Source organism: Saccoglossus kowalevskii, chromosome 6, assembly GCF_978046115.1.
Source record: "Saccoglossus kowalevskii chromosome 6, keSacKowa6.1, whole genome shotgun sequence".
Taxonomy (NCBI): domain Eukaryota; kingdom Metazoa; phylum Hemichordata; class Enteropneusta; family Harrimaniidae; genus Saccoglossus; species Saccoglossus kowalevskii.
Window position 1 is genome coordinate 36847069 of NC_140646.1, and position 16147 is coordinate 36863215.

General features: G+C 37.8%; 1 pseudogene; it reads left to right on the top strand.

The window, feature by feature from the left end:
- The first annotated feature begins 8252 nt into the window (after positions 1 to 8252).
- The window catches only part of LOC144359970 (coadhesin-like), a 32615-nt pseudogene continuing 24720 nt past the window's right edge, over positions 8253 to 16147 (top strand).

The window sequence follows — 16147 nt, forward strand, 5'->3', positions numbered from 1 at the left end:
TATGCCGGCCTGTTTCAATTTTCAGACAGTGGTTGCCAAGTCTAAATTTTGTTAAGGATTTGCGAAGTTCACTGTTTTTCATAATTGTTAAGTAGTTTTCTTGTTCTATTTTGGTTTTAAAAAGTTTGTAGGTTCTTAGTTTATTTTTAGAATTTGATTTTTTCCTATTGTCATTATTTATTTCATTTTTCCACTCAGTTGTAAACTCTTCTTTTAATTTCTCATCAATTGTTTTTAATTTTGATAATGAGATAATATTTGTTTCATTTAAAAGATAAGAATGGTTAATATTATTTAATATCAGATCAAGTTTTTTAAACCATTTACTTTTAATAATTTTATTGACATAGTATGCTTCTTGAAGTAGAGTATTTGTGGAATTTGCAATACGATTGGCATATTTTATCATTTGTTTCTTAATAAAAGAGTCAAGAGGTAATTTTCCCAATTCACTATATATTGCCATGATTGGTGTATTTTTTGAGATACCAAGAATGTACCGATAGTAATGGGTGGGTGGGAGGTCTGCTGAGACGATGTGTATCGTACGGTGCGGCAAAATGAACTGATGCTTGAAGAGGATGCGAGCACGGATAAGCGAATGAACAGTCTGGTGTTAATTAATGTAAATCCGACTGAAGGACGAAATGTGAGCAAATATTGCATGAAGTACAATGTGGCATGGGAGGTGTCAAAATATGAAAGGGGGATGTCAGCTTGGTCAATGCATGTCATAATTGAGCTATAACACAGATTATAAATTATATTCATAATCATACTATTAATGCTTCAATAAATGACACAAGACACCAGGTTTTGGCAAAAGTGGAAGGGGGAGCGAATTGCAGACGCAGGCGTCGCAGCGAACAGCTCCATGATGCGACTCGCCTGTGAATTGCATCATGACGCCGAGCGCGTGGTACCTGGTTGCAACCTTCCACCAGCAGAGACTGTACAGGCGGGCGTCATGGCTGACGTCCCCCTGGCGGGAGCCTGCAGATAGACTCACAACCCCAGGGGGATGGACAGCGTGGGTACCCGTGTAAAGTCTGCTTGGTCTGTGGTGGAAACCCCCAAATTTAAAGGCAGGATGATGTGTTACAAAGTCTATCGCGATAGGATAAAACAAAGCATGGTTAGACCGATAAAACATTAAACTAAATACACTGCAAATACATGTAACGAAAACGAAATGAAATCTCAAGACAAATGTCGAAATTACAGTTAAGGAAGAGCAAGTGACAAGTGACCCGGAACTGAGCGGATGATGCTGGGGGGTGTGCGAATGTACGTCTGGTAGGCGTCGCTGCGCCACCTGCCCAGTGCCTTGATCAACCAGTCCGGAAGATTTGCGTCGGCAGCTGTCGTGGCTGCACCACTGCGGAAACTGTGAGTAGTGTAACGGTTAACATCTGGTACAGATGCGCGAGTGAGAAGGTCTCGAATGTGGTTGCTAACAGCTTGCCGCGTGAGGAAATTACTGTTGGCGAATTGGAATGCGGGTAGGTGAGCGACGGAACTATGTAGTGCTTTGTACGCCTGGTATGCCTGCACAGCGCAGACCGATGACTGTGAGGGTGCGATGATGATGTTACATCCCCGGCGGAATGGGTCTGTCTTAGACGCCTTGAGCGCAATGACGAGGTCTGTGTTGCACGTGATGTCTGCCGTCAGTAAAGTGCGTTGTGGATCGAAGGTCATTGACGTGGGTGCGACAAATTCGCTGACTCTCAAGAAGCCGAAGAACGCCAGTGTAAAGGCAGACCACAACATAGCTTTGTCATGGTCGCAAATAGTGGGATGGTTTGCGACGGTGTTCTTAAGCATTCGCATTAGTGCAATGGTGATTGGGAGTTTTACACGATTTGGCACGCCGTGATGTCTTTTAATGCCTTGCATAGTGAAGTGAAGCAGGAGGTCGTCGCGTATTAATGAGGTGAAGCCAGCTTCGATGTGTGCACGGATGATAGCTGCGAGGTAAACTTTTAGCGTGCCATAGGTAAGTGACGATGTTGCGAGATGTGTCATAAACAGAATCGTTGAGCGTTGCGTTAGTGGATAAGGATTCATTCCTCACATGCGACAGAAGAGAAGATAGCGAGTTTGTCCCGCATGATATGTCCGTCGTGTACCTGGTGCAATGCTCAGGTTGATGTAGTGGCAGGCTTGTTGTGTGAGGTTGACGGGACTACGTCGCACATCGGAGCCGTTAAGAGGGTGCACAGGTCCGGAGTTTTGGTTGGGACCCTGTCTGCCTGAGGTGCCAGTCGTTGAAACCGCAATATCTGTTGGCGAGAGAGAGAGTCAGCGATATCGTTATTAAACCCTGAGATATGTGAGATCATGACGTGAAAGTTATTAGATGCTGCAGTGAAGAACAGCAGTCGGACAAGTTGCATGATCCGTGGACATGATGAGGAGCCTTTTTTCCATATTTGGACAACTGATATGTTATCGCAGTGAAACCGTATTCGAAGACCATACCACAAGTGGCCCCAAATTAAGGAAGATAGTAGAATTGGTAGAAGTTCCTTCCAGGCAATAGAGTATGTTGCGTATGTTCGCCTGACATGCACTCTGAACCAAACTACCGTACCAATCACGATTATTATGCAATGAAATACACTTTTTACATGCATATTTTAATAAATGTCATCGACGCCTTTAAATTTAACTAGATTTATTTAATTCCGATGATAGTGATTTATAACAATAATAAACTCCTTAGATCATGTCTAGGTGCATTAATTATCTTATTATCTCCTTATCCTATATGGCACGGGTGGATGGGTGTGTGGGTGGCGGGGTTGGGTTATTGTTATTGCTTAAATACTATGTATTATATTGACACAACAACCCATTCATTTTTATAAATATTTTAATGGCAGTTGATTCCTAACAGCAAATTAGCAAACGCAGAGCATAATATCTACATTCATTTGAAAAAGTTCAATCGTCCAACAGAAGTTTTGATTATCAAATTTATAAATATTTATAAAAATGAAAAGAATGGGTTTGTTATATTACCGTACTTCTCTGATCATAAGCCCAGGGGCCTGAACATGTAAAATCAGGAAAATTAGGGGGCTTATACTCGAGGACCACCTCAGAAAAGATAATTGGGGGGGAGGGGGGGGGGTTAGTTAAAATTGTAATCATCTTCCCACCCACGAAAAATTATCCAAATTACATTATTAAATTTTTATCCACAGCGCCGGTCTCAGAGAAATATGTCTTTTTGAGGGAAAAAATGTGAAACGAGCCATCATTGATTTCCACAACACTTTTTACAATGAAAAAACAAAAATGTTCATAAAAATACACACATTTTATTACAATATGGTTTACATACCGTTTGAATTTACGGTGAAAAATTTGGGTAGGGTCTGTGGGAAAACAGTCGAAGACAAGATCTTTATTATTATCTTCATTGTGGAATGTTTTTGATCGTAGGTAAACTCCAGATACAAAGTTTTTCATTATGATTTGACCTGAACAACTTCGTTTGACTTAACAGGTCATGTCTTTCGTCAACCAATCAAAATGCTGTGTTGTATAGACGAAGTTTTTTAGTGACGAAGTAATTTTTTCAATGCAATACGGAAGTGAAGTACCGTGATATAAGAATGTGATCTGTTAACATAGATTGCGACAAAAAAACAGTGATTTTTCCCGTAAAAGCTGTTGATTCGCACTTTCGAATAGTTAGCTCGTTCACACCCCATTCATGATAGTCTCAATGGACAGCACAATTATTCGGTAAAACTATGTTCAATGACCATGTCTCACGACTTGACGATCACATTTTTGGCATTTCAAAAACTACTACATGTACTTAAAAGAATTATGGATTACTTCAGTAATCGGGGTTCATCCTGAGTAATAACAAAATAGAAAAAAGTGCGCAAACCATGTTGCGTATGTTCGCCTGACATGCACTCTGAACCAAACTACCGTACCAATCACGATTATTATGCAATGAAATACACTTTTTACATGCATATTTTAATAAATGTCATCGACGCCCGGTAAAACACCCTGGGCCTATACTCGGGGATGCCCTCAGTATTATGGTTCGTTTACACAGTATAACTGTTTTTTTCTCACATACAGACCAGTAATGTGATTACACCCAATCTAGTGGTGCCAACTCCAGTTTCTGGACAGATTATGGGAAAGGCATATTTTGAAACCCAGTTTCCTGGATGGAAACGTATTAATTACTTAACTTATAAAGATGGACATTATAACACGTAAGTACTCTCTTGTATCTAGAAGACAATTAAATAAGTCAATCACTTTTTGTCAGTTAAAAATGCATTTACTGAACAAATTCTGACATGGCTGAGTTTGCTATTGGTATTAAGTAAGAATGAATGTAGCTTAAGGTAGAGATGCAGTTTATTTGTGAATTTCAATCAAAAATAGTTTTTTCGTTTTTTATATAGATTTTTATCTAAAGAACATTCTGTGAAAATTTGACCAATGAATTCTTATTGGAACACCGTTAAAATTGCTGTTTATTTTCTGGTTAAAAATAAAAAACACTCACACGTGGCAATGTTTATGTCCAATTGCCTAATTTGCATGAGTAACCAAATAACAGGACCTTTGATTGACAATATGCAAATCGAGATTGTACGGGTCATAGTTCATTCAATTCACGCGCATGTGCAATTATTCTCAAATCAGTTCTCGCTCGCTAGCAAACCAAACATTATATTTCCTCAGTGTTTTTTCCTAATTTTTATCATTACATTATGCATGGTGAGAAAAGAAAGAGAGGTAGAAAGAAGATTCAGATGATTTCTATGTCGGAAGAGGCAAAAGCTACACTGAAGGCATCAATCAGCTCACCGAACGAAAAACAAAATTGATGTGAGCGTCCAAACATGACTTTCCCTGAAGGCATGAATCCGAGTTTCTGATTGACTGAGAGATTTTATTTTAAATAATTGTTCTCAAAAAATAAACTGAGCATGTGAAGAATAATTTAACATTGTTTACAGTGATAACTGCTCATTGTCGAAACGAAGCTTACCCATTCACGCTAGTCACAATAAACATCATACTCTTGAATCGGCGTCAATGACTACGGTAAAACTTAGACTATTTTAGGCATCAGGAATGATTGAAATATCCGAAAATGACGCCAAAATACACCTTAAAAGTCCCATTTTATTTTATTTTCTAAATCCCATCCCGAATTTACGGCAGAATCTGGTCCCTCAAATAAGGGACACGTGAGCTTTGATTCTAACCGGATATATTGCACTGGGTCGGGGAGATACAAACTTTTGTGTACGTTTTGGCCAATGGATACCTCTACTACGATCATTCGCAAGTTTTGACAATGCTAAAATAAATTGCAGAGGTACGCTGAAATTAATTGAAAACAACCAAATAATTTCAATGAAAAAAAAATCACAGAGAGAGGTAATTTGATACATTACGGTAACAACTCTTTTGACGCGCTGACCGCTTCTCCGCGTCTGATGTTTTGTTTTCCTTGTCATATTACTTACTGATTGATGATTTTATTTTGATTTTTGAGTTTTTTAGCCTGCAACTCGGCCACGACCTTTGCTTTTTCCGTGAAAAATGGGGAAGTTTACGTCAATTTGACGAACATTCCATTTTTTTAAACTATCGAAGCACACTGTTTAGCACTCCTATTTTTTTCATTTGCCGATTTCTATTCAGAAAAATTCGACCGCTCGAAAACTTGAATGCACCTTAATTTTGCACTCTTAAAACATGTCAGATTTCCAATACAAATTATTTAAAACCGGTCGAAATTTTAAAACTTTTACGTTAGGAGCTGGAGCTCTCTTCTTGCAGGCGACCGTCGCCGGTAGTACAACAGCATGTTTTGTACGTACATCCGTGCACTGATTGTCTGCGACTGTCTTAGAAAATCCCTGAATAAGGCGTTGCCAAAATCGGAAAAATAAAAAAATGCCTCCTTAAAAAACGAACATAATTCAAATATTTCTTTTAACAAATATGTTGCAGTGGGAAAAATGGGATTGGAAACGATGAAAAAAAAACTTCTGTGCCTCGCGTTTCGATTCTAGGATTACGCGATTATTCATTATTGTGCGTTCGCTTCCTGGAGTTGGTTCTCAATACTACATAAAATCATCAAGGATAAATAATTTAATATCCCACTTTGTACTCTTCACGGTAAACCATAGGCTCTGAAATACTCGTAGATTTTTTATTGAAAATACATCGAAGAGAAGCCATGATGTTTTGATCGTGATAAAAGGTCACCTTCCTAGGACCTCCCCCTGTTTAATAATTCATGTGATGACGTCATATTTACTGGGCATTGCCACGTGTTTTTACCGACCCCATCAAAACACTGGTATGAATGACGTGTTTCTGATTTATATATTCAAGAGCAGTTGTTCTGGTCCAACGATTTTACATAAAATGTCTATGTCTATACGTCAACTTTCAATTTCAGTAGTCTAGAAAGTATGACAAAGTATGACAAGGCAGTTATTCCCGGTTTAACGCGCAAATATGCAAATTAGCCTTTTTCTCGTCTTCTATTTTTGGTGAATTCTTGGGTTTTAAATTAAAATAGCTGATAGACGCTTTGGCCATTTGCCTCGAAATTTTCACATATTATTGACAAGGTGTTCCCCCTTCAAAATGCGTCCGGACAGTTTATTACGGCAAGTGGAACAAAAATAACAAGTCCGCAATTAACATGGATATATAAATTATGCAAAAATAGAAAAGAGTGAACTTTGAGGTCATGCTGTGCGACTTTGAAAGTCGTTAGAGAGATGAGTGGACGCATTTGAATTAGTAGTATACCAAGGTATCCAGTGATGTAATTTTACCCACAAACGGACTTGAAGTTTTTAAGCTAATTTTTTTTAAACCACTTTTGTCCAAAAAAGCATATTTTTGACCCAAAATCAAAAACGCATTCTGGATATTTAAAATAAAGACAAATTTTACAAACTTTGTATAATAAGCTTTCAGAAAATATATAACATGTTGGATATATAATACCATCTTCATTGTCTAATTACTCAATTAAAAAGCAAGCCAAATAAACTGCATCTCTACCTTAAGACAGAGGCTGTAATTACTGGCATTGTGTTAATATATGAATATATGGTAGAAACAGCAGAGCTGTAGTCTACAAAACAATAGTGTTGGTGAAAATGAGTGAATAAATCTTGAGGGCTGGGGCGAGTTTTGTAGCTTGTTGCTACAAAGTAAACTTAATTACATGAATGTTCACGTATCAGAATAAAGAGGGGAGACACACAGACAAGTTATCAGGTTGTAGGTTAGCGGTGAAGTGTCACTTTTTATTGCGTAACGTTAATTGTGGTCTGTTATCACTCACACGTTGGAGTGGTAATCCATATCTGACAAATAGAGATCGCAGTACATTGATTGTTGCAGTTCAAGTGGTACTACTCATGGGAAATGATTCTAGCCATTTGGAATTACTGTCTACCACCAGTAGAAATAATTGACCATTTATTTCAGCAAAATCAATATGAATTCTTTGCCAAGGTTTCGTAGCCGAAGGCCACAATATAAGGGGAACCTTTTTAGGAATATTATGATTTTCAATACATTTATTACAACATTTTCTTACAACATTTTCAATATCCTGGTCGATACCAGGCCAGCACACGAACGACCGTGCCAGCGCTTTCATACAAGACATACCTGGAAGTTCACCTACCCCGGTAACATGTGTGTGCGCTGTGCATCTTCGAGAGTGAGTTCATGTCGCCTCATGAATTATGATTTGATGGCCTCGTTATCTGTATGGTTCGGCCATCTAGACAATGTATAATCTAATACTTTTGACAATATGGTATCTTTCCGCGTTTGTTCAGCGATTTGTTTGGCAGTGACAGGTAACTCATCTACTGTCACTTGATGTACACTCTTCTCATCTAGGTCTGCAGTAACTGTAGACAACGGTAATCTACTAAGTAAATCAGCATTAGCATTTTATTCTAATGATCTATTGACTATTTTGTATTGATAACTTAACAAAAGCAAATTCCACCTCTGCATTCCCGCAACAGCGAGAGGGGGTATTCCAGCTTTCTGTCCAAAAATATGTGTCAACGGTTGATGGTCGGTAATGAGTGTGAATTCTCTACCATAAAGAAACGGTACGATGAAATTTCTTTACTCCAAACTCCAAACCTTCTTTGTCAATTTGAGCATAGTTTTTTTATCAGCCGCTGCCAATGTTCGCGATGCATAGCAATAGGTTTATTTATGACTCAGAACGGCACCCAACCCATGTGAGTTGGCATCTACACTTAATATTAGCAGTTTTGAAGGGTTGTAATGCACTAATACATGGCCACTAACCAGCATGTTTTTGGCATATGTGAATGCTTCTTCACATTTTACATTCCAATCTCATTCCATGGAGTGGTGTAACAGTGAATAGAGCGGATGTAATTTTGAGCTAAGATTTTGTACAAATTTTCCATAGTAGTTCATTAATCCTAAGAATGATTTCAACTCAGACACATTGGTTTGATACAATCTGCGGTGAGTATATGTTTCAAATATTTGATTGATGGCTTCAAAAATTTCTCACGATTGAGTCGTACATTAAACTTGTCTAAACGTTTAAAAACCTCAATAAGCTTACGCGTATGCTGCTCATGCATGTCCGTCGCTATCAAAATATCATCAATGTAACAAAACACTTTTTGTATACTGGATAAAATCTTGTCCATAGTTGCTTGACATATTACTGGAGCAGTTTTCACCCCAAAACACAATCATTGAGGTGCAAGTAGACTTTTATTTGTGTTCATAACCAGAAGCGCAGCTGATTTGTCGTCCAAAAACAGCTGATTGAATGCCCCCGATAAATCAAGAACAGAATACACTTTAGGTCCAATGCCATTCTGTGCAAGTTTAGCAAATAAATCTTGAGAATTCGGTAACTTGTAGTCATCATCCTCAATTAAATTATTGATGCGTTTATAGTCGCTGCACACACAAATTTTCCCTTGCACTATTGGCACATGGACAGTAGGAACACTGGAACACTGACTGGAACTTTGTTAACCCCCCAAAATGGGAACCTCCTCTCCACTATAACTACGAAGTACAACATTGCTTTTCAACAAAGGATACATACTCAATTTGGCTCGACAAACTACGTCACTAACCGTAGACCTAGAAGCCCCAGTATCGATTTCCGTATCAATACTTGTATTCCCCACATTTACTTGAACTAAATATAGTGAAAAAGTACGCTTGCACTCATTCTGTACCTGAATGTTATACATTGTATTAGACACTGTCTCAAAATCATCATTATTAGAGCTCACGCAGTTCTGATTTAATTTCACTGATGATCGGCAAACAGATTTGATATGTCCTTTCTTCCAGTTGTAACATTTAGTGTCTACATTTCTGAGCAGAATGTTCGTCTCCACAGCATTTACACTTAATGAACAAATATAATGGAGATATATAATAACAACATATTGCTTTTGGGGGCTGCACACAGCCATACTCTAGTATTTTCCTTCTTCGCCATCATTACATGTGATGTAAACATCCCGTATTTGTTCTATTTGACGTGCATGTCCAATTGGCTGTTAACTCTCACCTATTTTATCTTAGAAATATGTGAGCACATGTGCTACTATTAAAGCAAATATTGTACTCCCCAAAACCTGTGCATGATTCTACTGAGAGCTCACATATTTGAACTCTGTCAATACAAGGATCTCATTTGACGCTCATTGAAAATATTTATCCAACAGCTGCTGTTCAAAATGAAGAGAATGTCAAATTGCCGTAGAGGGCGCACTTTAAATAATAATAATACTTTATTGACATCATTCTGTTTGAAGAGAACATACAGTCAAGTGCTAAACTAATAATTAAAATTAAAAAAAAAAAATTTAAAAACAAAGGAAGAAATAAATATGTAGTTTAAATAAATACATATTTAAAATTATGAAATATTGATATATATATTTAAAATGCACCACATTCTCTAATATAGTTCGCAAGTTCCTTATCTACATTGCTCATAATGTATATCAACTTGTCATCTGGTTTCATCAAGTTAAAATATGGATGTATATATAAGCAATTTTTCCAAACAGCTTACATCTTGCATTTTTATGACAATCAATCAGGAAATGGAATTCATCTTCCACTGCATCCGTATCACACTTTTTGCATACCCTTTCTTCAAACTTTATTTTTGGTCTAACATGCCTACCCTTCTCTATCATTAGACCATGGTCACTTATCCTGAATTTACAGATACTTTTTCTATAGTGGGGGGTCTTTAATTTGTGTTAACTGCTGTTCTATTTTGAATTCATTTTTGAACGAATGTTGTTGCTGAACAAATTCAGGATTAGCACAAGTTTTCCAAGCAGGAACAAATTTTGTTGCAATCCAAACGCAGTCCAAAAACTAGGACTTATGGATTGACCTCATTGCGCGTGTCCGTGCATCTATGTGTGTGTGCATCTGTCAGAACCTATATCTTAAGTTTGATAACTAACGGGGACTGTGCCATTCATGGCCTGTTTTTTTATGAATAAAAGCCTGCTTCCAATCATACTCCTGATAATGATTAATGTCAATAATCTGACATATATTACACAGCATACATTTGTCATCATTACTGAACAGTCTGGGAAACATTCTGTTTTTCTGTTGATAAGTACTATGTTTCTTGCTGCTGACTATACAGTTGATATCACTATAATGCATTACAAAATGTGAAAACAAAAATTGAAGTCGTGTGGAGATCCGTGTTCCTTTGATGGACGGTGGTCGGAATGGACGCAGCGGACAGAGTGGTGACCAGTCTAGGAGTCGTACATGTGAGTGTAACAATCCGGCACCACAGCTCGGTGGAGAAGATTGCATAGGTGGTAGCAGTGATCTGGTTTCCTGTGGTCTGGATCCCTGTTCGGTAGATGGTAACTGGTCCCCTTGGGCTGAATGGAGTGAATGCACCATGGAGTGTGGAGGTGGTAGCTGGACACGTATGAGAACCTGTACCAATCCAGCTCCAGCATTTGGTGGTGCCGACTGTCCAGATATATCAGACCAAACTGGTAGTTGTAATTCTTTACCTTGTTCAAGTAAGTAAATGATCATTAATATTAGATGAATAAGTGTTTTTTTTGAAAAGATGCTTTGTATGGAAAGTTTTGTTGGCTCTCATTGAAGCAGCTGTACTTTTTTTTCAGTAAATGGTGGCTGGGCTGAATGGAGTGTTCCAGAACATGTGGTGGTGGAACCCGAACCAGAAATCGAATGTGTTTTAATCCGTCCCCAGCATTTGGAGGTCTTGATTGTCCTGGTAACAGTACAGATGTTGACACAACGTGTGGGAATACATGGTGTCGGAGTAAGTACTGCCCGCCAATTGTCAGTAAATTGCTAAATTTACCCAAATTATTGAAGTACAATATTATTAGTCACCATACTTTCATTTTAACCTGTTGATTGCGATTCCCGGTATCGCTTTCATGACTGTGATGAAAAATGTATGTATATGTATTATACAAATAGTCACTATTATGATTTATACCACTCTAGGTTACATGTACCATTGTTCTCAGCGTTCATTTATTACTGTAACACCTATTGTTCTTATGCAGATTAGTAAACCTTCACGGTTACATTGATATTCAAATTAGTAAAACTTACAGTTTTATGAATAGATTTAATTAACATGAATAAAACTGTAAGGTTTACTAATTTGAATATCAATGTAACCGTGAAGGTTTACTAATTTACATATGATACGTAACACCACGTCACTCAATGAAATATTTGGCCTCGTGAAGTTTACAACATTCTACCCACAACAGTGAAGTTTAGAATTGTAAACCTACTCGAACCCGTACAATTATCTATACATATCTTTAATTTTAATCTCGTACCACAACTGCTATTAAACTGCATGATGGTGAAAAAACACTTGTTTATTTTTATTCCCCATTTGGAAACGTCTGAAAACAAAATTAATTTATGTCATTTCTGTCCAATCGTCTGTCAGTCTGTCATATCTCGGACACTCATTAACCATGTCATTCAAAAGATACAGCAGCACTTATGTTTCTTTTGCATTTCAATTCAATTCGCTTGACTGATGGTCAGAAGTGATTTAAAAATGCTAAATCACCATTATTCAACTCCGTCAACGTGGTAGAACTCTTCGTTCAAGTAATACATCTACACTTACAGTGCCCAGAACCAGATTCAAGACATATGGCGATCGCTCATTCTCACATGCTTCTCCGTCATTATGGAATCAGTTACCAACAGACATTCGTTCTGCACCATTTCCACCATTACCATTTTTCAGACATTACTTGATGGACATAATTTTGTGTCAGCCAAACACAAATGGAGACTATGTAATTGACAATGACTTGTTCTTTATGACATATCTATAGCTTACTGATCTATTAACTATTAATGCTGTAACAAATTTTGCAGTTGACTCCCCTCCTGTGTAACAAAACATGAAATATTGATATGTTTGAAGTATGAAACTAATAGCAGTGAAAAAATTACCTACGTTTGATTGTTTTTACATCCATACTTCATAACAACCAATTTGCATATTATATTCATTTTGTTTGAAATAAACAAAAAAGTTATTAATTTGTAAGTGTTTTAATTGTTATATCATGTCTTTTTACAGTTGATGGACAATGGGCTGAGTGGACACAATGGACTGATTGCTCTGTAACTTGTGAGTTTGGCACACAGAGACGCAACCGTGATTGTAGCAATCCAGCTCCTGAATATGGTGGAAATAATTGTCCAGGATTCCACATTCCAGAAAACCTAAATCAAGCAGAAACATGCATGGGTGAACTTGAACACTGCCCAGGTTGGTAACATTAAACAATGTCAAGGTTGGTAACATTGAACACTGTCAAGGTTGATATCATTGAACACTGTCTAGGTTGATAACATTGAACACTCTCAAGGTTGATAACATTGAACACTGTCAAGGTTGATAACATTGAACACTGTCAAGGTTGATAACATTGAACACTGTCCAGGTTGATAACATTGAACACTGTCAAGGTTGGTAACATTGAACACTGTTCAGGTTGGTAGCATTGAACACTGTCAAGGTTGGTAACATTGAACACTTCCAGGTTGGTAACATTGAACACTGTCAAGGTTGGTAACGTTGAACACTATCAAAGTTGATATCATTGAACACTGTTCAGGTTGGTAACATTGAACACTGTCAAGGTTGATAACGTTGAACACTATCAAAGTTGATATCATTGAACACTGTTCAGGTTGGTAACATTGAACACTGTCAAGGTTGATAACATTGAACACTGTCAAGGTTGATAACATTGAACACTTCAGGTTGGTAACATTGAACACTTCAGGTTGGTAACATTGAACACTGTTCAGGTTAATAACATTGAACACTGTCAAGGTTGATAACATTGAACACTGTCAAGGTTGATAACATTGGACACTGTGCAGGTTGGTAACATTGAACACTGTTCAGGTTGGTAACATTAAACACTGTTCAGGTTGGTAACATTGAACACTGTTCAGGTTGATAACATTGAACACTGTTCAGGTTGATAACATTGAACACTGTCCAGGTTGCTAACATTAAACACTGTCCAGGTTGGTAACATTGGACACTGTCCAGGTTGCTAACATTAAACACTGTCCAGGTTGGTAACATTGGACACTGTCCAGGTTGGTAACATTTGACACTGTCAAGGTTGGTAACATTGGACACTGTCAAGGTTGGTATCATTGAACACTTCCAGGTTGGTAACATTGGACACTGTCAAGGTTGGTATCATTGGACACTGTCAAGGTTGATATCATTGAACACTGTCAAGGTTGATAACATTAGACACTGTTCAGGTTGGTAACATTGGACACTGTCAAGGTTGGTATCATTGAACACTTCCAGGTTGGTAACATTGGACACTTCCAGGTTGGTAACATTGGACACTGTCAAGGTTGGTAACATTGAACACTGCCAAGGTTGATAACATTGAACACTGTTCAGGTTGATAACATTGAACACTGTCAAGGTTGATAACATTGAACACTTCAGGTTGGTAACATTGAACACTTCAGGTTGGTAACATTGAACACTGTTCAGGTTGATAACATTGAACACTCTCAAGGTTGATAACATTGAACACTCAAGGTTGATAACATTGGACACTGTTCAGGTTGGTAAAATTGAACACTGTTCAGGTTGGTAACATTAAACACTGTTCAGGTTAGTAACATTGAACACTGTTCAGGTTGATAACATTGAACACTGTTCAGGATGGTAACATTGAACACTGTTCAGGTTGCTAACATTAAACACTGTCCAGGTTGGTATCATTGGACACTGTCAAGGTTGATATCATTGAACACTGTCCAGGTTGTTAACATTGAACACTTCAGGTTGGTAACATTGAACACTTCAGGTTGGTAACATTGAACACTGTTCAGGTTGATAACATTGAACACTCTCAAGGTTGATAACATTGAACACTCAAGGTTGGTAACATTGGACACTGTCAAGGTTGGTAACATTGGACACTGTCAAGGCTGGTAACATTGGACACTGTCAAGGTTGATATCATTGGACACTGTCAAGGTTGATATCATTGAACACTGTTCAGGTTGATAACATTGAACATTGTCAAGGTTGATAACATTGACCACTGTTCAGGTTGATAACATTAAACACTGTCAAGGTTGATAACATTGAACACTGTTCAGGTTGGTAACATTGAACTCTGTCAAGGTTGATATCATTGAACACTGTTCAGGTTGGTAACATTGAACACTGTTCAGGTTGGTAACATTGAACACTGTCAAGGTTAGTATCATTGAACACTGTCAAGGTTGATAACATTGAACACTGCCAAGGTTGATAACATTGAACACTGCCAAGGTTGATAACATTGAACACTGTCAAGGTTGATAACATTGAACACTGTCAAGGTTGATAACATTGAACACTGTCAAGGTTGATAACATTGAACACTGACAAGGTTGGTAACATTGAACACTGTTCAGGTTGGTAATATTGAACACTTCCAGGTTGATAACATTGAACACTGTCAAGGTTGGTAACATTGAACACTGTTCAGGTTGGTAACATTGAACACTGTTCAGGTTGCTAACATTAAACACTGTCCAGGTTGGTATCATTGGACACTGTCAAGGTTGATATCATTGAACACTGTCCAGGTTGTTAACATTGAACACTGTCAAGGTTGGTAACATTGGACACTGTCAAGGTTGGTAACATTGGACACTGTCAAGGTTGGTAACATTGGACACTGTCAAGGCTGGTAACATTGGACACTGTCAAGGTTGATATCATTGGACACTGTCAAGGTTGATATCATTGAACACTGTCCAGGTTGATAACATTGAACACTGTCAAGGTTGATATCATTGAACACTGTCCGGGTTGATAACATTTAACACTGTCAAGGTTGATATCATTGAGCACTGTCAAGGTTGATATCATTGAACACTGTCAAGGTTGATATCATTGAACACTGTCAAGGTTGGTAACATTGAACACTGTTCAGGTTGATAACATTGAACACTGTCAAGGTTGATATCATTGAACACTGTCAAGGTTGATATCATTGAACACTGTCAAGGTTGATATCATTGAACACTGTCAAGGTTGATATCATTGAACACTGTCAAGGTTGATAACAGTGAACACTGTCAAGGTTGATAACATTGAACACTGTTCAGGTTGATAACATTGAACACTGTCAAGGTTGATATCATTGAACACTGTTCAGGTTGATAACATTGAACACTGTTCAGGTTGATAACATTGAACACTGTCAAGGTTGATAACATTGAACACTGTTCAGGTTGGTAACATTGAACACTGTCAAGGTTGATATCATTGAACACTGTTCAGGTTGGTAACATTGAACACTGTTCAGGTTGGTAACATTGAACACTGTCAAGGTTGGTATCATTGAACACTGTTTTTTTTTTCAATAACTTTTTTCGAGATGCAGAGCCAATGGGAAATTATGTCCAAAACTATTCAAACATAACTTGACTGTAGTTGTGTTTGACCCAATTTGGAGGTGCTCTGACAATA